The sequence below is a fragment of the Lissotriton vulgaris genome, chromosome 11 (assembly GCF_964263255.1).
Source record: "Lissotriton vulgaris chromosome 11, aLisVul1.2, whole genome shotgun sequence".
Classification (NCBI taxonomy): domain Eukaryota; kingdom Metazoa; phylum Chordata; class Amphibia; order Caudata; family Salamandridae; genus Lissotriton; species Lissotriton vulgaris.
This window is the reverse complement of record NC_141699.1, coordinates 560,146,345-560,171,669: the sequence shown is the minus strand read 5'-3', so window position 1 is coordinate 560,171,669 and position 25,325 is coordinate 560,146,345. Positions and strand designations below refer to the sequence as shown.

Below are 25,325 nucleotides of genomic sequence, written 5' to 3'. Positions count from 1 at the left end.
CCCATGAGTCTTGTAAGGACCACATTTACGTTCCATACTGGTGCTGGTGGTAACCTAGGTGGGATTATTAGTTTTAATCCTTCCATAAATGCTTTTATTGCAGGTACTCTAAAGAGAGATAGATGTTGTCTATTTTGTAAATAGGCTGCAATTGCTGCTAGATGCAGGCGTATGGAAGAATAAGCCAAATTGGACCTTTGTTGGTGTAAAAGGTAGCAAATGATATTTTGGATGGAAACATCCAGTGGATCAATGTGATTATTGTTACAGTATATTGCAAATCTTTTCCACTTAGCAGCATAACATGCTCTGGTAGTGGGTCTTCTAGCTTCTTTAATGATGTTCATACAGTCTGGTGGTAAGTTTAAGTAACCAAACTCTAGGGCTTCAGGAGCCAGATCGCCAAATTCAGCTGGCTTGGTTCTGGGTGCCTTATTTCTCCATGGTTCTGTGTTAGCAGGGATTGCGTGAGCCGTAATTTCTGATGTGGAACCAGTGAGAGATCCAGTAGCGTGGTGAACCACGGCTGGCGTTCCCATGTGGGGGCCACTAGTATTAGTTTGAAAGACCGTTGTCTGAGCTTGCGTACTACTAGTGGAATGAGTGGGAGAGGCGGAAAAGCGTACGCAAATCTGCCTGACCAGTTCATCCATATTGCATTCCCCTCCGACCGTGGGTGTGGGAACCTGGCGGCAAAGGTTGGGCATTTTGCATTTTCATGGGTGGCAAACAGGTCTATCTGTGGCTGCCCCCACATTTGGAAGAATGGTTGTAGAACTTGTGGGTGTATCTCCCATTCGAGAATCTGTTGTGACTGACGACTCAACAGGTCTGCTATCTGATTGTAAATTCCTGGAAGGTGTACTACTGTCAGATGTATGTTTTGAGGGATGGCCCATCTCCAAATGTTCTGTGCAAGCTGGGACAGTTGCAGAGTGTGTGTCCCCCCCTGTTTTTGTATATAATACATGGCTGTCATATTGTCCGTCCGGACTAGGACAGCTTTGTCTTGTATTTGTACTTGAAAAGTTTTGAGTGCTAGGAAAATTGCTAGCAACTCTAAAAGGTTGATGTGGAACTGTTTCTGTTGATTGTTCCACCGGCCTTGTGTGGTGTTATGCAAGAGATGGGCTCCCAATCCTGTGAGGGATGCATCTGTCGTAAGCACTATCTGTGGAACAGGGTCTAGGAACAGCCGTCCCGTTGTTAAGTTTTTGGTGTTCCACCATTGCAGAGAGCGATATGTACGGCTGTCTACCAACACCAGGTCTGTGAGCTGACCTTGAGCCTGATTTCATTGTTGTGCTAGACATTCTTGTAGTGGGCGCATTTGTAGTCTTGCGTGATGTACTATAAAGATGCAAGACACCATTATGCCTATTAGTTTCATAAACACTCTGGCTTGGAGAGAGTGCTGGCATTGAAAAAGGGAGACTAAGTTCTGAATACTTTGAATCCTGGCTTGACTGGGATACACTAGAGCTGTAGATGTGTCTATGGTAGCTCCTAGATATTGATGAACGTGTGAAGGCTCTAGGTGCAACTTGGTGTAGTTTATCGTAAATCCTAAGTCGTGCAATGTTTGAATTGTTTATTTTGTGTGTTGTACACACTGGTTGAACAATCTTGCTTTTATGAGCCAGTCGTCTAGGTAAGGGAAGACATGTATTTGTTGTCTTCTGAGATGTGCTGCTACTACTGCTAAGCACTTTGTAAACACTCGTGGTGCTGTTGTGACCCCGAATGGAAGGACTTTGAACTGATAGTGTTGTCCTTGTATGACAAACCTTAGATACTTCCTGTGCGCAGGATGTATAGGAATGTGAAAGTAGGCGTCCGTTAGGTCTAGCGTGGACAGAAAATCTCCCTGCTGTAGTAATGGGAGTACTTGTTGTGAAGTGATCATGTGAAAATGATCCGATTGTATGTAGTGGTTGAGGGGCCTGAGGTAGAGATTTGGTCATAATGTCCCGTCCTTTTTGGGAATTAGGAAGTACAGGGAGTAAACTCATGTTCCTTGTTCCTCTAAAGGAACTACTTGAATAGCATATTTTTGTAGAAGTGCTAGAACTTCCTGTTGAAGCAGAGTTATATGGTCTGTGGACATTGGACGCTGCCTGGATGGTATGTTTGGGGGGGTTGCTGTGAGCTCTAGGCAGTAACCATGTTGGATAATTTGTCTTACCCACCTGTCTGTTGTGATGGAGTTCCAGACAGGTAGGAACTGCGAAAGTCTGCCCCCTACAGGAGTGGAATGCTGTAGGGGAGGCAGCGGGAAGTCACTGTTTGGGAGTGGAAGAGGAGCGGTTGTTCTTATTATTACCTCTGCCTCTTCCCTTGTTGTTGTTGCCTCTGTATCCTCCTCTAAAGTATCCTTTATTAGAGGAGGTTTGCGTGTGTGTTTTAAAAGATGATGTGGTCTCTGTGCCTGTTAGCTTTGCGCCTCCTCTATAGAATGAGCGGCGAAAAGAACCTTTATTTTGGGTGGATTGTAACACACCCATAGACTTAGCTGTGCCTGTGTCCTTTTTCATTTTCTCTAGTGTGTTGTCTACCTCCGGCCCAAACAATGTAATGTAATGTAATGTAAAAAATTCTTGTAGAGCACACGAACACCCAGCGGTTTCAAGGCGCTAGAGGCAGTGGAGAGGCAGAGAGAGACAGGTGAGAGCAGAAGGTAGGGGAATTAATTGTGCGCCTTACGGAACAGGTGTGTTTTCAAGAGGGACCTAAAATGAGGGTAAGAGGTGGTGAGCCTGAACTCCAAGGGGAGTGCATTCCAAAAGGAAGGGGCAAGAAACGAGAATTTGAGCCCTCCATGTCTCTTGCGTTTGAAGGTGGGAGTTTTGAGTAGAGCAAGATGGGAGGACTGGAGGTTCCGGGAGCGGGGGGATATGGTGTTGGAGAAGGGAAGAGATGAAGGCTGGGCCAAGGCCAGCCAGTGCTTTAAAGATCGTGCAGCCCAATTTAAAATTGCACCGTTCAGCTACGGGGAGCCAATGAAGAGTTTTCAATAGTGGATGAACGTGCTGATGCCTAAGGTATTTGAAAATTAATCGTGCCGCCTGGTTCTGGACCAGCTGTAATCGGTTTAGTTGGTAGGCGGGGATGCCAACATAGAGAGAGTTGGCATAATCAACTCTGGTTTTGATTAAAGGGCCGGTTCAGGATGGTAGTCTGTACCTCTGGTTTAAAACCTGAAATGCGTAACCATGCATGACGTCTGAGAATCACACTAGTATTAACTGCTCTGGATGCTGTGTCAGCTACATCTAGTGCACATTTAATTGAGGCATTAGATATTAGTTTGCCTTCTTGTAAGAGCTCTCTGCTGCCCGATCTTTGTATTGATCAGGGAGATGTTCCATTAACTTTTCTAGTTGGTCGTAGTGAGCCTTGTCGGAGCGTGAAAGTAAGGCTTGTGTGTTTGCTATGCGCCATATGTTTGCTGCTGTGCAGCAATCCTTTTTCCCCGACGCATCAATAATTTTTGATTCCTTGTCAGGCGGGGGCGTGTCACCAGAAGTTTGGGTGTTTGCTCTTTTACGTGCATTTGACACTACCCAAGAGTCTAGCGGCAGATGTCCCTTAATATAGACCGGATCAGCTGGTGCTGGTCTATACTTCTTTTCTACTCTGGGATTTAGCACTCTACACCTTACTGGGTCTTTGAAAATATCCGGTGCCTGTTTAATCACCCCTTTGATCATAGGTAATATTTGAGTGGACCTTTGTGACTGCTCAAAAGTGTCTAGTAAGAAATCCTCCTCAATGGCATCAGAGTGCATGGACACCCCATGGTAAAGGGCAGCTCTGTTTAATAAATGATTAAACCCAATACTTTCTTCTGTAGCGGAAGGTTTTGTTGGGTAGTACTGAGGCTCAGGGATGTCTGGTGTAAAACCATATGCCTCGTCCTCCTTGGGATATTGTGGGTTGACATCCTCATCTAAAGGGTATGTTACGTCATTGCCCCCACCTAAATCATACTCTTCATCAGTGTGGTGTTATGATGCAGGAGATTGAACTGGAGAAGTTATAGGTTCAATGTAAAGATTAGGAGAGGAAGAAGGTGAAGGAGAGGAAGGGTGCATTGGAGAAGTTGCACAGTCCTTCTTTTTGGCAGGAACCACAGGTGGAAGTGGTGTGTCTGCTGGTCTTTTCTTATATGGAATTGCTTCCACATGTCCAGTTTTTGGATTAATATAGACCTTTTTCTGTTTAGGATCTGATTTAAACAGTTCTTCTTGTTCCCCAATCTTCTTTGGCGTCGATTTTTTCGGTGCCAATAGAGGTTGATTAATGTTCTTTGCCTTGTAAGGAGTGATCGAGTCCTGTGGCAATTGCTTCGGTGCCGAAAGTGTTTTAGGCTTGTCTGTATCATGCCCTGAAGACTTTGGTACCGATTTTGTAGATTTCAGCGTGGAGACAGGTTTTGTTGGGCCTGCGGCGCCGGAATCTGGCTTCCCTTCTTTATTTTTGGAACCGGAGGGTTTCGGAGTCGAAGCTTTCGGGTCCAGTACGGTTCTTGGCTTTGGCACAGATGTGTCTTTTGGTTCAGGTGCCAAAGGGTTTTTGTCTTTGGGCACCGAAGGGCATTTTGGCTTCAGTGTCGAAGAATCCTTCGGTGTCGAAGGATGTTTCGGTGCAAATGGAGGAGGTGGAATTGGCACGTGATGTTTTTTCGGCGCAGAGGCACCGGAAGGTGTAGTCTTTTTCCTTGGAGCCGAGCCCGAAGGCGGGGCGTCGGAGGGTAAATTTCGGTCTCGACTGGGCCCCATGGGCGGAGTGCCAACCGCTGCCTTCGTCTTGGGTAGTGTATGTTGTGTGGGGGCAGTGGTACTCACAGGTTGTCGAGATGGAATCGAATCGTCCAAGTCCTCTGCCCCCGATATGATCTGGAGATCAGGCGAGCTTCCTCGGCAACGAGTGGAGCCTCGTCTTCGGAGATATCTTCGATTGGATCTTCGTCCTCGGAGAAGTCTTCTTCGACGATCTCCTCCTCAAAGATGGCCTCCGGTGCTGGCGCTGATCTTCTCATTTCGTGTCGACGGGCGCTCCAATCCCGAATAGTTTTCTTCGATCGGAAGGAGGCACAGGCTGCGCAGGTCGACTCGTCGTGTTCTGGCGAGAGACAGAGGTTGCAAACCTCGTGATGGTCGCTATGAGGGAATTTTGCTCGACATACCGGGCATCTCTTGAATGGAGTTCTGTCCATGAGGCGTAGGTTGTACGGCGCCGATAGGCCCAACGGCCCTCGTCGACGTACCGAAATGTAGCTGGTGATGTCGAAAAGTCTATTCGATGTCGAAATAAGTTTATCTAAAGTTTCTCGCTTCGAAAAATGCAGAAAAAGTATTTTCTAGCCGGAGCGGAAAACTTTCATCCGAACCCAGTGGCGGAAAAAACAATCTGAGGATGGAGTCGATGACCGTGCGAAGTATTGTCCAAGGGAGGAGTGACCTATCTCGTGACTAAAAAGACTCTTTCCAAGAAGACAACAACCTGCAATCATCCGAGCCCAACACCAGGTGGCGATCTATTGCTAAGTGTAGGATCTGCAGCTCATATGCCTCGAACACAACATTTTCTTTAATCAAAATGAAAATCATTTCCCTAATAATCTAATGGAAAATGTACTACACCTTGATTTCAGGGATAGGTGTTGGTAAGTCCATCGTGCTTCAGGTGACTATCAAGAGGTCCTCAGACTCCTTCTGTCCTCCAAAATACAAATACCTGTCACATGTGGCCAAAAAAGTAAATGGAGACAACATTATGCAATGTCCAAAAATAAGCCATTTCATGTCAAGCGTGAAGAAAACTTTTTGATCCAAAGCCGAAGAAACAACGTCTGACGTCTTTCTTTTCCAAGCCCACTCCTGTTGTACACAATTACATAACAGAAGCATCATCAAACTATCCCAAAGAAGAATCTGATCCTGCCGGTTATTCTGTCTCCAAAAAGGAATATGGGCCCGGGTCAGTGAAGTGGTTCTACAAGCTGTCCTGTGAGGATGGCCTCTCATCAGCAAGGTGTATTTCTAATCTTTCCTTCCAGAGAGTTGTCAACTTATGGGTATGGAGTTTTGCATCAATATTTACATATTTACATTTACTGATTGTTGGTGTGCATGTGGGTGTTCTTATTAAACATAGCTGGGGTCTAATTTCAAAGAAACACTGTTTTCTGGTGCTTAGTCTATCCCACTAGGTCAAATCTCACTCCCAAAGAGGATGACGAAGTTTCTGGCATATTTTAACACCTCCCAGCAATCAGGGCCATCCATCTTTTATTTCTTGAAATGACAATCACCAGTTTCTTACATTAGCTTTACTTGAAATTAATTTAGAATATGTATGTTCTGTACTATGATTCTCCTTCATGGTCCAAGTTTTCCTTCCAGGTCGATACATTCTTTCATTTACCATGCATTCTGTCATAATCAGAGCATCTGATAAAACAGACAGCTAGTATGGAACAAGTTTGGAGACTGACACTACCACCCATCAGAAGAAAGGTGAGGGGGATATGTAAATAATTAGTAAGGCGTATGATGATGTCAGACACCACAACACATCACAAAGGTCTGTCAGCACTGATGTCAGTCTGTATATGTTGTAAAGAAGCACAAAAGAACTCTAGGCATTCATCGGTTTCCATTTCTGAGAAGCAGACACATCAGAATCTGAAAAGAGTGGACACTGTGGTGGTATCTTAGAATGGTTGACTGCTGTGGCAAAATGTCACTGAGCAGAGAATGCAGAGATGTTGAGGGATTCCAGAAGGTGAAATACATGAATACAGAACTTAGTACTTACCATACTGAAGGTACCGTCTTCATTTTACACTGAAGACAATTGGCTAAGAAGACCTCAAAATGTCAGTTGTGAACCTACAAAGTGAAAGTAGTGCCCTCTTTGTGGTCAAGAGTGCAGTGTTGAGTTTCAATTCTATTACAGAACATTTGAGTAAACATGCTACTTCTTACTCAAAAAGCTGATATCTAAACAAAATGCTTTTGTGTCAGACACCACAAATATGATAGCCAAGGTTGAGGGTGTACGTTTCAATAGAGAGACTGAATTGCTAGTAATCCTCGATATTGATGTACTGTACACAAATATTCCCCAGACTGACAGGATCGGTGTAATGCCTAATGTGGATTTTATGGTGGACTGCATGAGGATCATCCTTAGGAGAAATATTTTTTTTGTTTACGGATGAACTCTCCATACAATTGAAAGGGACCAGCCTGGGGGCCACGTGTGCTCCTAGTCTGGTATGTTTATATGTCGCAAAACATATGAAGCAAAACACATTTTTTTATTAATTTGCCACATTTTCAGAGAATATTGGGTGTTGGTTTTGTTATATAGATTATTTTTTTTCATTTGGACTAGGACTAAAGACCTTTGTGCTGGGGTTATTGAATGGCTGAATCTAGGTGATCCAAATCAGATATTTAATACTGTGAATTTTTGTATTCGATTATTCAAGAATGACAAGGTAAATTGGAAAATGAACTATATAGTAAGCCCTCTGACCGGAGTACCATTCTACACTATCAGAGTTTTCACCCAAGAGCCAAATAGAGAACATCCCTTTAGGACAGTTGCTGTGTTTAGGCAGTAACTGTAATTGGTTGGATGGAGTTTGAGAAACATGCAGATATTGTTAGGCAGAAGTTGGTTGAGTGGCGTTATCCTAGTAGAGTAATAAAGCAATCCTATAAAAGGGCTCAATAATATTATATTTTTGGTGTGTCTTACTAGACAAAGTCAGTAACCAGCTCAAATTTCTTACCAATAGGAATTGCCATTTTTTAAATAATGAGCACAAAACAATGTTGCAGAAACCCCTTTGGGCACACAAGAAGAACAAGAAAGTGGTTAGTGTATACATATATATAGAAACCAATACTTGTAATGCATAATAAAATCTTTTAGATATTAAGGAAGTGGTGGTCAATTTTAAAGGCGGGACATGTAGTTTCTGCAAGTTCGCATTAGGGGGTTTCTATGGATGAGTGCCAGGGCAGAAAGGGGAAACATCGTTTACACCGCATGTGATTAAAACAACCGTGTTGTAACAACGCATGCCATTACAGTGCAAGTCTGAACAATGACTTTCTCGGGTGGTCAGAAAATCCAACACCTTACCTACTGTTGCATAGACTGGAGTTGGAATAGTAAATTATACTATTCCAACACCCAGTGCCCACCCTGGAGCAAGTCGTTGTTCCGACTTGCGTTGTAATGACACGATTTGTGACAACGCGGTGTTGTAATGACCGTGTTGTAATGGCATGCGTTACAAAAGCGTGCGATGTAACGCGGCATACTGGACCAATTTCTTAGCTAGTTATAGGTGCAAGAATGTTTTTTAATTACTCATATGCCCTCATGGCAAGGGGTACTTAGATGAACCGGGTTGTGAATTCTAAACCGGCTATGTGAACATATATCTGCTATTCGCACTAAAAGGAAGAGTGCCCCGTTGGTCAATCACTATTCAGCTCTCAGGCACAATAAGAACGATATCAGGTAGTACATGTTGGAAAAAGTATGGCTTTCCCTTCGGGGAGGTGATATTGTTCGGAAGACAAAGCTGCCTAACAGTATTTTATGTCTTTTTTAATGACATAAAACAGCAGCTTAAATAAGCAGAGACGAATGGGAGGGCCTGATTAGGCAACAAGATTGTTTGCATTGTAAGCAGACGGTGTGACTCTGTACGTTAAGCACCCTTAAAAAAAATCTTGACGCCCTAATTCGGGAATTCACGCCGTGGAAAGTCTCTCGGGTGTGTGCATCAACTGGAGCAAATCGAAAATATTTCCACTCACGCTGGCCACTGAGAGATTCAAGCTAGAGTACCCTCTCAGCTGGGCTGGCGGCCCAGTGAGGTACCTGGGGATTTGGCTTAGTCAGTATGTAGACGAACTATGGTGCTCTAACTATGGCAGACTCATGGAGCTGTTCGGAGATCCGTTTGCCCAGATGGGAGAAGCTGCCGCTGTCAATGGTTATCCTTCTCAAATGTTTGTATTTGTTTCTCAACCTTCCGATTACCCTCAGCAGTGCCCTTAGGCGTAGATTAAGATTGATTTTATTATCCCTTACCTGAGGTGATAAGCAACCCAGGATTTCTTGGGGAACACTAATGCTACCTTTTGAGCAGGGTGGAATGGGTGCATCTGATATTGAGCTTTATTATCTCTGCGCACAAGTCCAGTTTAGTTATCACTGGATATACATATACCCTACGCAATTCGTGGCACATACCACATCAGAGCACGATCAAGCAACGCCAACGTCGTTGACCACAAACAATTATTAACCTCGTGCGGGGTGGACACGACTGGCTGTACAATTTGGGTCTGGCACAGATTGAGACGCAGGGCCCGACTAGAGATGTTACATGCATCTTCTATACCACTACTAAGAAATCCCATGTTCCATTCACGACTGACGCGAGGGCTTGCACTAGGTTAAAAAAAGTTCTGACTTGTCCCGATAGAAGATGCATTTCCAGAGGACACATTTGTGGAGCAGGACATAGTGCTCGAGAGGAAAGGGGTGGATGCACTGGATAGACTGACATATCAGCTTTGCACAGCCCTGCGTGCATACTTTGCCTCCTTCCTGCAGTGCATCCCAACCCCAGGTTCCAGGTGCTGGAGGACTTTCTGACTAACCCCTCACTCAGTAGGCTAATCACACGACTAAATGCAGCACACAGCTCTGGTCTATGTTTCTGAGGCGTGACAGGAGTGGTAGGTACAGTTGGGCACTCCCATAACGGAGGAACAGTGGAGGTTTTGCTGCGCACAGGCTCATGAGTTATCCTCCAACTATAGGCTGCGCCTGATTCATTTTAAGTTTTTGCATAGGCTATACAGCACGCCAGAGTGGCTCACTAACAAGTTATTCAAATTGTTATGTGTAAAACTAATGTGCACCACATGAATATGCGGGTTAGTGAAGCTTGCTTATGTGTTTACTAACGAGAATAACAAACGAAGGACTGAAACCGCTTTTAACGGGAAATCTTTACTGCGCATGCGTCATCTGCATCTACGTAGTATGACGAGCTATCGCTTGGAGGGAAATTCTTGCACATGAGCAGAAGACACTAAAAATGAGTCTTGAAGACTCAAGTGCATGACATCTGCTTGTTTGAACTAAATTGAGTGGTTTTTACTAAAGCTAACGTGGGGATACGTCTAATAAATAAACTGGGATAGAGTAGAGGTGTGTGGTATACAGTGCGACCATTTATTTGTGAAGTAACATCTGTTTTTTTACTTTATCACTAGTGCGTATTTGGGCCTCTCATGTGTAACTGAATGAAGTTGAGTCACGTGACGACTGCGCATGTTCACTGAAAGTTAACCCGGAATGATGATGTGGATGTTGAACGGGAGCCAAGGTCGCAAAGTGTAATACCCTGGGAACGGACGGTGAAAAGTTCAACAATGTGGACTTGTATTCAGACTATTATAATAATGTTGCAAATAAATGTGAATGCGGGTGTGAAATAAAATGAATAAAAATTAAAGGGATGGGTTTGTGAACAATAGTCAAACTGATTTAGATGACATGTAAGCATGGTGTGATGATCTTCCCAACCTTGCCTGACCAATTAGATTTCGTATTTTTACGATATTGAAACTTTAGTGGGTGGTACATGAAGAACGAAAGGTATAATTGAGAATAGCTTTAGTTAGTTAGTTAGTTCGGGAGATGACGAATTGCTGAAGAGAGATTTTGGGATGTTGTTATTGCTGCAGGAGTTGCTGCTGGGAGAGATGCTGTGAAATGCTGATGAAGAATCGAATGCAGAACTTGAAAAAGAACCTTTCTATCCTAATTTAATTGGGTCAGATAAGAAGATCGCAGAAGAATAGAGGAGGAAGAGAGTGTCACAGAGGGGTGCGACGCAATCGTCGGTATTCTAGAGAGGTCAACTATCCTGTCCTGAAGTCTTTGTCACCTGATCTATCCCGGGGAACCCTTACCAGCCCTTTGGCCAGGGGGTTGGTCTTCACACTATTCTTGGTAATTATATTTTCACGCTATTTGCAGATCTTCTTTTCTCTCTGTCCTCTCCCTTTCTGAGCATTGATCATTGCATGAGTCCAAAGTATGTGTTTGATGATTAATTAAATTTTCTCTCCTAAGAATGATGGTGACTACACTGTGTATTTGAGATGGTTCACATGCGTTTGAAATTTAGATAAAGATTTAAAACTTTCCAGAGTCTGTGGTTATTTATATTGAATAAAAGAACCAGTTAATTTATGTTATTTTTCACCATCAACTAGTTCAACTAATGGTCCATCGACCAGCGGGAAAGGACTACTTGATCAGTGAAAGGTTAGTTAGGAGTATTAAATAACTAATCTTGAAAACTGTGGAAAATTATGACTCCAGCGGTTTACTCAATTGTGTGTGTTCATGGGCCCAGGTGAGTATATGGTAGTGGAGTATCTGTTGTTGGTAAGCGTATAATTGTTATGTGCTGGAGTCGCTGGCAGGCCCCAAGTAGGCCAGACTGGCTCAAAGATGCTGTGTTCTGTAACGGACAGCTATCCACATACTGGGAACTCATGCCAGCACGGACACACCCCAGAGATATCTGGGAACCGCTGCAGAGATATCTCCGTATGAGTGAACAGCATGAGTGGTCCTCCCCCCTCGGACCAGTACATGTAAGCAGGATTTTGGGTGGAAAGCCGCATAGGATGGGTGACTATCACATAGCACTAGAGCTCTGCAACTAAGAGGAGACCGGCTACCCTCCCTTTTTTTCCTCTTTTTCCTTCTTCCTCCTCCTCCTCCTCCTTTCCCACTTTTATATCAGCTGTTAGAACGTACCGAAATAAGGTAATTGATGTCAGCTGCTCTGGCGGTGGGCAAATGTATATTTAACTTGTCACTTGATGAGTATACGATTTAACAATATTATGTCTTTTGATGCCAATACCATATGTGTAATGAGCAAAGCCGCTTATTTGTATACACAGCTGATTTTCAATAAAATATTCTTTTTTTTTTTTAAGTAGATTTTTTGCATTATATGCTCTTTAATTTTAGGTGCATTAACTGATCATTGATAACGCAGTTTTTATGGCCCTCAGTCGGGTTTCTATTTAATTCCCCTATCATAATAGTTATCTTGGTTTTTATAGATTAACTTTTAATCTTTTTTATTTTTCTTTATTGATTTTCAACTGTAGTAACTCCACCCCCAGCACAGCCACACAGAGCGACTTTACAGAGTGTCTTTGTGCATGTTATTTTTATTTTATTTATTATTTATTTTATTTTATTTTAGGAATTTATTAAGCGCACTACCACCATTGCAGGCATCCTGGCACTGACTAGATCAGATGAAAATGGAAGTGATCACAGGAGTGTGATATCAGGCGGTTATCGTGGGAAATAACCAGGTTTTAATCCTTCTCCTGAATGGGAGAAGTTCAGTAATATGCCTAATCTCGGCCGGGAGCGTATTCCAGAGTTTGGCAGCTGCTACCTCGAAGGATCTGCCTCCGGCTCCGACTTTCCTGAATCTGGGAACCACTGCCAGCTTGGCCTCAGAAGAACGAAGCTGCCTAGTTGGAGTATACCAGGCAAATTTCGATTGTAAGGAAGCAGGGCCAATTCCATGAAGAGCCCTAAAGACTATACAAAGGGCCTTGAATTGTATCCTCTGTCTCACCGGTAACCAGTGTAGTTTGCCCAGAGAGGACGGCCCTTGTGCTCTTCTCGGAAGCCCCAAGGCCAGTTTAGCAGCTGCTGATTGGACCCTTTGGAGCCTATCCAGCAGGAACCCAGGGGATCCTAGCAGAAGGGCATTACAATAGTCCAGTCTGCTGAGGATGGTACACCTTACCACTTGGGCACGAGCATGGGTAGGTAAGAGAGGCAGGACCTTCCTTAGGGAGCGAAGGATGGCAAAACAACAGGCAGTCGTCTTTTGTATATGCGTCTCCATACTGAGCCTGTGATCCAGAATGACCCCTAAATTGCAAACTGATTCCACCGGCCCACTGTGGTCCCTGTTTCCGGGGGCCAGAAGTTATCTGGAAATGGCCGGGAAATCTTAGTTCCGGCGCTAAAGAGCACCTCCGTCTTCCCCGCGTTAATCTGGAGGGAGTTGTCCTTTAGCCAACGAGACATATCACGCAGGCAGTTGTGGAAAACCTCCACAGATGTAGAGTCCTCTCCTTCCAAGGAGACGATCATCTGCGTGTCGTCAGCGTAGTTGACAATCTTAATATTGAAGCTTTTTATGAGTGTAATCAGAGGTCTGAGATAAAGGTTAAAAAGGATTGGGCTAATTGCTGAGCCCTGGGGAACCCCATGCGAAATCAGAATAAAAGCTGACTGAAAAGGGGGGGGGATAGACACCGCCTGCTGCCTATCCTGCAGGAATGAGTGAAACCACTGCAGCGCAGACCCTCTTACTCCCACCTCAAACAGCCGCTTCAGCAGAATCTTATGGTTCACCGTATCAAAGGCAGCAGACATGTCAAGCAGGATCAGAAACGCTGCCTGCCTTCTGTCTGCACGTCTCTGAAGCACGTCCATAGCGGTGATTAGGGCAGTTTCGGTTCCGTGGGCAGGCCGGAAGCCAAATTGATCAACATCTAGTAGTTGATGACATTCCAGATGGTTGGAGAGGGTGTTGGTAACTAAACGTTCAACAATCTTGGCTGGGAACGGTAGCAGGGAGATGGGTCAATAGTAAAGGAGATACTAACGCCCGCCTCCATTGAGCTGGGACAGTACCAGTCACAAGAGATTGATTAAATATTAGATGGAGTGAAGGGAAAAGTTCTTTCTCAAATTCCTTCCAAATTTTATGAGGCACAGGGGTTTTTTAAAGTATCGTTGAACCAAGGAGCGGAGTTGTATACAATATAAGAAGGCATTTTCATGTCCATCCAGTTTGCATTTTGTAGCAGCATTTAACCATTCTGTCGGCTTCGCTTCTTTCCGTTCATGATATCCAACCTGGCCAGTAGCAGTTCAGACTCTTGCAGCCCTTTATCTGGAGAGCGTGTTTGTCGCCCTGTCTGATGTAAGCCATGAAAGGGTCCCAAATATCTTTATGTCGTGTAGCTAGGAGCATCATATCCCAATATGCTGTCAGCAGCTCCTGCAGTATGAAATGTCCGCAACCCAGGCCTGCGCCGTCGAAACTGGCTGCCTCCCCCAGTGCATCGCCACCCTGCGCTTAGCTAGTAGCAACAACACTGCAGTGAGTCGGCGAAATCCCACTGGGACTTTCCCCACGAAGCCCAAAAGGAAAACGGTAGGGTCTGGCAGAAGTGTCTCTCTGATGATAGTACTCACCGCAAAGCACACTGCCGCCCAGGAGGCTGCTATCCTAGGGCAGGACCACAGTAGGTGCAAGAAAGTGGCCTCCGACCAATGGCAGCGCAAGCATTGCAGGTCTGCTGTTAATCCTATTCTGTGAAGTTGTTTTGGTGTACAGTATGTTCAGAGCAGATAGTTTAAGTGTATCAGTCGCAGTCTGTAATTGAGAGACAGTTTCTCTATTTGAGCACAGCAATATTGCCATTGTGTATCTGCTATCGCAGAGTGCAGTTCCTTTTCCCAGGCCAACTGGGGACCGAAGTGTTAATCACAGATGCATTGTGTCAATATGTATAGCCAGGCTGTAAGTTTGCGCTGTGAAGCAGTTGTGTGTATGTATTCTAACGCTGTAAGCGGGGAATGTGTTGAATATCTCACACCAGTGTGTTCTGATCTGGTAATATAGCAGTGCATCAGATAATGCCAGCGATCCTGCACCCATGACGGCAAGGCTGGGTGCAAATTCGCCCTCTGGGCATAGATCCATGACTTTCTTAATGCCACAAGTCTGGCTGCTCCTTTGTCCCGCAATCTTTAGGTGCTTTATAGAGTTGGAACACCATGGTTTTCGGTGGCAGTGGTACTGTTTGATTGTGCTCGATCGCTAAGTGTGGCTGGAAAGGGGTAGGATGAAACCAAGAATGCAAAAGCTGTGTCTGAGCACATAATGCGTATAGCTGCATCCAATAATGCAGCCACCACTGGTATGTCTGGGTGTAGGGGATGATTAATCACAAAGATAGTACAGAGATTATGCGATGTGGCACGTCCAGGAATGAAGCCGGACTGGTCCGGGCAGACATTTATTGGTAAAAGAGGCAGCAGGTGGTTCGTCAACGGCACCTTGTAGAGCTTATTGTCGATATTAATTAATGATAGGGTACGAATCGCATAGATCAGCAGGTTTGTCGGGCTTTAGGAATGCCACAGCGAGGGTGGGAGTCGTCCCATCGTCAGCGATTGATGGTACATTTCTAAAAGGTGTGGCTGTTTTATCGTCAAGGGAAAATTCTCTAATCAGCTCACCCCCATACGGGCCTCCTCCTCTCAGTCACGCACTTTCCCCTCGCCCGCTCTTTCCCCTGTAGGCCACTTGTTAGGTCGCTTCTTCCCTTGGCATCATGCAGCGCTGCAGCATAAAATGTGTCGGAGTCAGGTGCCGGATCAAACCATCAGCTACGGCGCTACATAGGGATTACCAATCTTCTTTGCCAGTGCGTTTTAGTGCCTTCAGACTGCCGGATATTGTCAGATTTCATTGCTTGGCCGTCAGAGCCCACTCAAGGTGCAGCTATCTTGCAGCCAGGCGAAGCCACGTCCCTGTTGATAGATTAGCTTTACACCCGATATGTTGTCGTAAATTTGAATAGGTTGGAGATAAGGCTTAAATTAAATTAGTGCAGTATGTAGATATTATAATAAAATTTTTAAGTGAAACTTTATAATATTCCATAAATATTAACAGAGTAGGTTTGCTGGGTTTTTTTGGGCAATGCCATTGCTGCTCCAATTGCAAACTTATGACTAGAAGGCCAATATCTTTTAATTATTCATATAGATACAAGATAAGATTTGAATAATTCAAAGATGGCGCTGCCATTTGGTGCTCATCCTATAGTGATTGGTATTTTTGGCTTAACAGGAAGTTACGTGTGGAAATCGGATGGGTAGAATTCAAATACATCCCCTTTGTAGTGAAGGCCGCACAGTTGAGTGGAACCCAATTGGTACACGGCCTGAGCGTTTACCTAGCGTGCTGGTTTGTTGAGGCTTTCTTTATTGTTGGACTATGGTGGAGCAATGAGCAGCTGTGCTTATAGTGGAGCGAGGGAAGCTGCAAGACAGAAAATTCTACCACTGTTTCCGCCTCTTTGTGCCTTGTTTTCTGCTCTGTGCCACTCGTTTCCCCCCCCTTGTGCCTCATTTTGCCTTCTGTACCACTGTTTTCCCCTCTTCGTGCCTCGTTTTCTGCTCTGTGCCACTCGTTTCCCCCCCCTTGTGCCCCATTTTGCTTTCTGTACCACTGTTTCCTCGCCGCTGTGCCCCCTGCGGCCCCGCCCCCTGCCCACTCGCTGCTCCCGCCTCCCAGCTGCTCCTCCCGCCCACCTCCCCATATATGCCGGGACGCTGCACAGCCGCGCAGCAGACGCGTGCTACTGGCACGCCGAAGGCGCGCCTAAGGCAAGCCAGTCTGCGCCCGTCCGCGCCTGGACCGCGCCCAGCGCCAGAACCCCTGGACCCCACGAACGCCACAACACCAGACTCCACTACGACGCCAGCACCCTCCACGCAAAACAAAGCCGGACTAAACCACACTTGCTTCCAGGCCGCCCCGAAACGGACCCACGGACCCTTCTCCTGCCGCACCTGCAGCTTCACCTGCGACAGAGCCACCAAACCTTCAAGGTCTGGACCCAACCACCTCCGCTGCATACTCCTCAACACACGCTCCGCACGCAAACATACCGTCGAGCTCTGGGATCTGCTCAACACCTCCTCCCCAGACGTGGCCTTCCTGACTGAGACCTGGTGGAACGACTCCTCAGCGCCCGACATCGCCATAGCCGTCCCGGACGGCTACACGATCACCCACAGGGATCGCCCAAACGGAATCGGAGGAGGAATAGCCATCGTCCACAAGTCCACCCTCAAGGTCGCCACCCACGCAGACGACATCCTGAACACCGCCAAACAACTCCACTTTCGGAGCCACACCAACCCCAACACCACCCTCAGAGGAACACTAATCTACAGACCCCCCGGACCCCGTGCTCAGTTCAGCGACTCCAACGCCGACCTCACCAGCACCCACGCACTCGCCTCCACGGACTACATCTTCCTCAGGGACCTGAACTTTCACCTCGAGAACAACAACCACGCCAACTCCGCCACCCTGATCGACAACCTCGGCCTCAGACAACTCGTCAACGCACCCACCTACGCCGCCGGCCACACGCTGGACCCAGTTTTCTCCACAGGCACCCATGTCGCCTTTGACCACACCACCGAACTCCACTGGACCAACCACCGCTGCATCCATTTCACCTTCAAGAAACCAACCACACACCACCGCACCCAACAACTGCCTCGCCGCTGCTGGAGCAAAGTCACCGAAGACCAGCTGATCACCACCCTCGCCCAGAACCCACCCGCCGACCCCACCAACCCAGCCCCCCGCAGCCTGCAACCTCAGACAGTGGATCGACGACTGCGCCAACACCCTCGACCCGCTCAAGAAACCCTCCAACAGCCACGCCAGCAAGAGAGCCACCTGGTTCACCAACGAGCTCCAGACCTCCAAACGAGCATGCCGATAACTGAAGAAGATATGGCTCCACGAACGTACACCGGACAACTACGCAGCCCACAAGGATGCCACCCGCAGACATCACCACCTCATCAGATTAGCCAAGAGATCCTCCTTCAAAGACCGCTCGGATAACAACGCACATGACAGCAAGGAGCTCTTCAGCATCGTAAAGGAACTCTCCAACGCCAACGCCAACGACATCCCGCCCTCACAAGAACTGTGCGACTCACTAGCCATCTTCTTCCACCGCAAGATCACCGACACCCACTACAGCTTCAACACCACGACCACCCCGACTACGCCAGACTCCACCCCCTCAGTGAACACTACCAGCGCCAACCGCCTGACCTCCTGGTCCAACGTCAACGACGACGAGACACGCAAGGTCATGAACTCCATCCACTCAGGATCTCCGTCAGACCCATGCCCACACCACGTATTCAACAAAGCAGACGCAGTCATCGCACCCCAACTATGGAAGGTCATCAACATCTCCTTCGAAACAGCGACATTCCCGGAAAGCTGGAAGCACGCCGAAATCAACGCCCTCTTCAAGAAGCCCAAGGCGGAGCCCAAGGACCTCAAGAACTTCCGGCCCATTTCCCTGCTCCAGTTCCCGGCAAAGGTCATAGAGAACATCGTCAACATGCAATTGGCCCGCCACCTGGAAGACCACAACATATTGGATCCGTCCCAGTCCGGATTCAGACGAAACCACAGCACCGAGACAGCCCTCATCGCCGCCACAGACAACATCAGGCGCCAACTAGACAACAGCGAAACATCAGCCCTCATGCTCCTGGACCTGTCAGCCGCCTTCAACACGGTCTGCCATCGCACTCTAAAGACACGCCTCCTAGAAGCCGGAATCCAAGAGAAGGCCCTTGACTGGACCATGTCCTTCCTCTCCGGCAGAACCCAGAGCGTCCGCCTCCCACCCTTCCGATCCGAAGCCACCGACATCATCTGCGGTGTCCCCCAGGGCTCATCTCTCAACCCGATGCTGTTCAACGTCTACATGGCCCCCCTTGCACAAGTGGCTCGCCATCACAACCTCAACATCATCTCCTACCCCGACGACACCCAGCTCATCCTCTCTCTCACCAAGGAGCCACACACCGCCAAAACCAACCTCCACGAGGGAATGAAGGCCGTCCCCGACTGGATGAGGAGCAGCCGTCTGAAGCTGAACTCCCTCGGACCCACCCCCTCAGCCTGGGATGACTCCTGGTGGCCGACCACACTGGGAACAGCACCAACACCCACTGACCATGCACGCAACCTAGGATTCATCCTAGACTCCTCACTCTCCATGTCTAAGCAGGTCAACGCCGTCTCCTCCTCCTGCTACAACACCCTCCGCATGCTCCGCAGGATCTACAAGTGGATCCCGACCGAAACAAGAAGAACGGTGACACAGGCCCTCGTCAGCACAAGACTGGACTATGGCAAAGCTCTCTACGCAGGAATCCCATCCAAACACCTCCACCCGACTGATCGTCAAAGTCCCCCGCCGCAGCCACATCACCCCCCACCTGAGAGACCTACACTGGCTCCCCGTCGACAAGAGGATCACCTTCAAGCTCCTCACCCATGCACACAAAGCACTCCACAATGCCGGACCAGCCTACCTGAACAGCAGACTCAGCTTCTACACCCCCACCCGCCAGCTCCGCCAGCCTCGCCCTCTCCGCGGTCCCCCGCATCCAACGAACGACCTCCGGTGGCAGATCCTTCTCCTACCTCGCCGCCATGACCTGGAACACCCTCCCTACCCACATACCGCAGACCCAAGACCTACTCGCCTTCAGAAGACTCCTCAAGACCTGGCTCTTCGAGCAGTAGCAGCACCACCCCTCCCCATAGCACCTTGAGACCCTCACGGGTAAGTAGCGCGCTTTAAAAGTACTCTGATTGATTGATTGATTGAGTTGGTTCTCTTAACCGGTTTTAGGACAGTTTGAAAAATTAATTGGGATATCAGCGTTCCTTCCATATTTATCATTGTAGTGTTTTGTAGCAACATACAGCTATAAGGTTGGGCGTTCCTACAGCGCGTCATCCATTGAATAGTATAAAGTTAAAGGAGAATCACTATATTAATTTCTGCCAATAATTTAAGATACAGAAGACCAATATTTGGCACACATGAATTTGTACAGACCCATGGGCCACAAAACTCTTATACATTGCCATTTGTATTCTTCTCTATAGGAAAGTTTTTTTGTCATTCGCTCTGATTTTACACATACTCCGGAATTTCATATAAACATAGCGGTTTAGTAGGTGGGTGCTGCGTGTTGAAATAGCTTTGTTAAGCCCTTTTAATAATCAAGGAGAACTAAAGGTTACATGCGTTTGTAGTTTACAGAGCAGAGGTCCTTGGGTAGCAAAGGAATTTTTTTAGCAGCCTATTCATTCAATGATGAACAGATATACAAGGCCTTTAACCTTCAGTAATGGTGGAGTCTAGTACTTACGAGGAACCCCTTTTATTTTGAATTGTAACATTCGGCACAAGGTTATGAATGGCAAAAGTACATTTAGACAAATGCTTAACTGGTTTTGGTATGGGGTTTACAGACTGTTGATTAATATCACAGTTATAAAACAGGATGGCGAGCCAGATCATAGAATTGATGAATGTGTTGGAAAATGAAATGTGATTATAACCCTATTTTCCACTGAGACCCCCTCTTCTCCAGTTTTTTTTAAACTCTTCATCTTGCTCTTGAGGTGAAGGGTGAAGTTGTTTTTTTAATGTACTGTGTAAAAATATTGTTTAAGAAAATGTTTAAAAGGAATATGTAAAATATTGTCAAATCCATTGGTGTTGTGTTTTGTGCTAGTTTTATAGTGTGTGTTTTTGTGCTCTTGCAGGATGTGTTGAAAAAGATTTTATTGATCCTGAAAAAGGTTGTCTTAATTAACCACCAAAATGAGTCGAACATTCTTTACACATTTTCTATCACATTTGATTATGGAAATTTTAAGTACATGGATTCATGATCGTATGATCTATTATAAAAAGTGCAATGATAAATATTGATGTAATTTTAGTAGGATTTTTTATGGAATGTGTCAATGTATGGTCTTGTCTTTTATGTTTGATAAATTTTACATGATTATAATAAATGTAATAAATATTGTATGCAGATGTTTTGTGTATCTATTTGTGCACAGTTACTCTTTTATAGATTTTGTCTCAGACTTAAGGGAGCCTTATTGGGTTGTTGTAAATAAGGAGAATAACTGAAGAAGCCGTGGATAAGGTAAACATCAGGAAACGCTCTGACATCTAGAGTTTAACACGGAAAAATAATGTACAGGTAGACATCATTACTTCTGCGTGGTTGGTTGAACTAGCTGACTGAATATGGAGACACCTTTGGTTTCAGACACGCCTTTTCACAGTGGCGCTGAGTACAGTAGGAGCCTAGCTGAAATAGTTCGGTCTGTCGGATGCGCTGAAGGACTTTTGGGTAACAGACATCCCAACAGAAGAAAGTTCACACACAGAAACACATCATCCCATCTATGATATAGTGGCAAATCAGTAACAAGCAGACAAACAAGAGCTCCACTAGGCTAATTTGAAAAAAGAATTGACAGGTATTCGGAGTCTCGATTAGATACAGGAACTACATATTGACTTGCTAAACAGTCAACTTTATCAGTTTGTAATTGCTGAAAGTGTTAAATGTGCAGTGGAAAGAAAAGGTCTTCTCATTTGGCTTTTAACTTTTATATTACGCCAAGGCTCCAAAGTAATAGATCATAATGTCTACACACATTAGGGTTATAATTTCAGTTTCCAAAATGTAATGGAAGTGAGAATTGTTTGTTCTGTTACCATTTAATAGTTTTGCTATGATTTTGTATATGTATCTACATAGTAGGCAATGCGAAATATAACAACTTCTTCCTGAGCTATCCAAGAGAGCAACCCATTTAACAGGCGAAATTGGAAAAAAATGTTTACCTCCAGAACAATGTGCGCAACAAACAGGACAATGGAAAGGAAGCTTTCATTAATATTATATTATTTGAGACCTGCATGGAAGGAAGTGTTCGACAATTAGCCAGATTTCCAACAATATGAAGCATAAGGGATGAATGATGTTAACATTAGTGTAAAGAAACTTCATATAGATTATCTTCCAAAAGTCAGAACCATCGTAAAAAGAAAACACTGTAGCAAGAGTTCAAGGTGAAAAGAAATCACAAGAGTTTAAGAAAATTGGAGGAGTTTTGTAAGTTTGGGGGGCAGACGGATTAAAACATCCAGGCTTGGTTTCTTATGAATTGTAATAATGACAAATTGTCTGAAGAACTGTGATTGAAGGTTGATCATCAGCTAACTGAGGTATTAATGGTAGTGAAAAGGGAGATGGTGTGTTGTGTGCTGAAGAGATCAAAAGAGAAAGTAAGCTGAGAATAGGTATGAGTCCGGTAAAGGAGAACTATAGTAGTGGCATTAAGGAGAGAGTTGAATTTTAAAGGAGTGGGTTTCTGTTATTAACAGGAAAGATTGTCCTGCGCTAAAATGCCTATGGTAAGCATGGATATTTTGTGAGGTGATGCAGATTACAATAAAAAGAAAACGTGTGAAGGATGTGTGCAATTGGTTGTTTTACAAATTGTGTAGTAACAATGGTGGTAATCTCATGCATTATGTGATCATGGAACGTAAACTTTTGGAGATGATCTTCGAATCCTGCTCACATATTACCATAATTTCAGAGAAGACTGGCAGATTTCGTTTTGAAAGAACATTATGCTAAGGAAGATGGGCATGAAGCCTCTTGGGTGGGGGGTCACTAGATCTAAATTAAGGGGTATTTTGAAGAGACTGTGGAATTAAAAAATAATATTGTGGTCAACGTATATGTGTCTTTAAAGGGTGAAAATATCCTTGGTTGCCCTCATCATAAGGAATTAGGTGTGTTTCTTGACCCTCATGTTGATCTAAAGGTGCAAATGCATGTTACTAAGGAAGGTTGCATTAAACCTGAAAGTTATTAAAGAAGACCTTGGGTGTCCTATAGCCATAACATCACGTTAATAAAAAATGCAGTCCCAGTTGGGTCACGGGTGAGGATGTTGCCTGTAGGAGTACATGATGCTGTGAGGCCTTAATTTGAGAAATTGTGTACAATGGGATCTACTAGTCTAGTTGGGGGGAGGTGTGGCTGAACGGTTGGCTCCTGTTGGTGAGATATGTCTCCGAGTTGATTTAAAATCCCTGAACAAATAGGTCAATGTAGATGTATATTCCCTCCAAAATATGTCAGAACTGCTTTCCATGTTGTGAGAGTCAACATTTTCACCACTATTGATTTTGCCCATCATCCGATATGTCATCATGAGCAGATACGATTATACAATATGTGAGGTTTTGGTTAAGCTGAAATGGGTTGGATTGAGGAGACAACGGACCGTGTTGGACCTTTCTGGAATCTGAAGAAAGAATTGAGTGTGAAGGATGCATTGCTCTTCAGTGGTACAATGTTGGTGCAGCCTATTACTTTGAGGAAATGGCTTATGGAATTAGGGCATGATGGTCATTTGGGGGTAAAGACTATGGATTCAGCAGGATTTTCAGTAGCCCTGGGTGGATTTGGAGGTGGAAAGATTAATTCGGAGTGAGCTAAATGCTACAATAATGACAACATTTTAAAAATGCTTACTCAACCAATGCAAAGGTGGGAACGACCCCCTTTGCAATGTGAAGAAGCGTACTTTACAAACAAGACGACCAAAGAGTGTTCTTAAATGGATTGATAGGGTGAATGGATTACCAGGTAAGGACGAATTGCGGAAAGGGTTGGTAGCTTACATGAAGAGTTCAAATTCTACAATAAGACATTCACTATTTGAGTTATGTGGAGTAGAAAACAGAAAGGAGTCTATCCCCAGGACGAATGGTTCAAAGGAAAAGTAAAGGTATCCATGGAAGAGAATAGGAGCAAGAGAGAAGAAAAAGGTGTGGGTGTGTGTTTGTTTGATTTTAGAAAATACTGGCTTCTGTGGGCTGGGTCATGGCAGAAGTTCACAAAGCTTTTTCAAGTGATTAAAGGGTCTAGGAAAGCAGGGACAACAAATAATAAAATATCGAATATAATTTGTGTGTGTTACAAGATTCCAGAAGGTAATTAATACGAACACTCTGGCTGTGGGTGCTGATTTGACACCTCAAAGCGTTTAGGAAAACGGTAACATTTCTCTTCTGGGTACCCTAGAAACATCAAGAACAGGATTATGACAGCAGTCAAGAAACTGATGTATCAAAGCCTATTGAGTGTACATGCAATCCGAGGTGGCGAACGTATCTAACTCCACTTGGGTAACTATGCCTGAACAAGACTGCAGAGAAACGAAGTACAGTCTCGACTAAGATTCAGAAGGCGAGGTAATGAAGAAGGAGATGCTACTAACGTGTAAGAAGGGGAAGTTCAACAATTCTGGTCAGTGTACAGGTGAAATACCTCAAACTGTACTGAGGGGCCTGGGAAAGAGTGAGACGAGAGGGCCGTGCATGGAGGTAGGTTTTGAGGCTCCATTGAAGCATACATGCCAACCGACCGGATTCAGACGGGAGACTGCCGATTGTTTTTAAAGCCAAAATGGGTTTAACGGTCTCCCGCCGAAATTGCATGTGCTTCCAGAGAAGTCAATTGGAAAATGCATATCCGCGATAATTTTTTTTCTCAAATCTCCCACTTTCCTGTGTTCTGAGATGTCGGCTGAAGTCCATTAAGTCTAGCGCTGCAACTCAAAGGCAAAAATGAAGGCTATTCCTCGGCTGTATATAAATGTAAGATGTCAGCCTGAACAGAGGCGAGGGAGATTCATAAATGGAATGCTGTGTATGATAAAATTGTGAACGACTGTGAACCCATTTAAGCCTGCCACATTAAAAGTCCTAATAGGGTGTATTCTCATATATATAGAAAAACAACACAGATTCAGAATAGCAAAAAATGCTCTACGGAGTTAAACAAGATGGAAACATGTATTGGGATAAAGTTCATACATTTAGTAAATCTAAACACAAAACATTGGATGGCTATTTTCACGACCGCAATCACACAGTGATAAACAAATATAACTGATCGGAAACAAGGAAAGCAAAATAAAATACATTACAGCCAACCTCAGTTCATCTAAACTGGGATCTTTCAGGTTGCTTTACAAGTTACAACCTCCATGTCAGCTGGAAAGTCTGTTTTTTAACGGATTACAGTCCAATTCACCAAAGGCGGTAAAAAATTCTAAATATCGACAAAATTATGCACACAAACTAACCCACCCGATTGAGGCGGGAGAGTCCCATACCTGAGCCTTACCTCCCGCCTCCAGACGGAGGATCTTAAAAAATCCTCTGTCTCGCTTTCGACTCTTAGGGGCTCAGTAAACGACAGCAGTAAGAATCTTGTTGACATGTTACGAATCTAGGAGGGGGCTCGGGACTGTGTCGCACTATAAGTCTTGCAATTGGTTGAACTCGGGACCGGCCCCGGAAAAGAAATCTAAATCGACCCGGAAAAGGTCACTTGATATTGCCCGGAAGTGATGTTTCTGTCGCAATTGGGCCGGTATTCTATATCTGAACTTTTTC

At 45.1% G+C, this 25,325-nt stretch overlaps 1 protein-coding gene across 9 annotated transcripts in view; it reads right to left on the bottom strand.

Moving 5' to 3' along the window:
- Positions 1-25,203, bottom strand: part of LETM2 (leucine zipper and EF-hand containing transmembrane protein 2) — a 309,166-nt gene extending 283,963 nt beyond the window's left edge. For 5 of the 9 annotated variants that reach the window (XM_086943644.1, XM_086943646.1, XM_086943640.1 and 2 more), the window contains exons 1-2: positions 25,054-25,187; positions 5,646-5,739 (exon numbers count right to left, since the gene is read on the bottom strand). The gene's annotated coding sequence lies outside the window, so the exon portion shown is untranslated. Of the gene's footprint in view, positions 1-5,643; positions 5,740-25,042 lie in introns of all 9 variants that reach the window. The other 4 variants (XM_086943641.1, XM_086943643.1, XM_086943645.1 and 1 more) reach the window with 3 other exon arrangements.
- Positions 25,204-25,325: the final 122 nt, after the last annotated feature.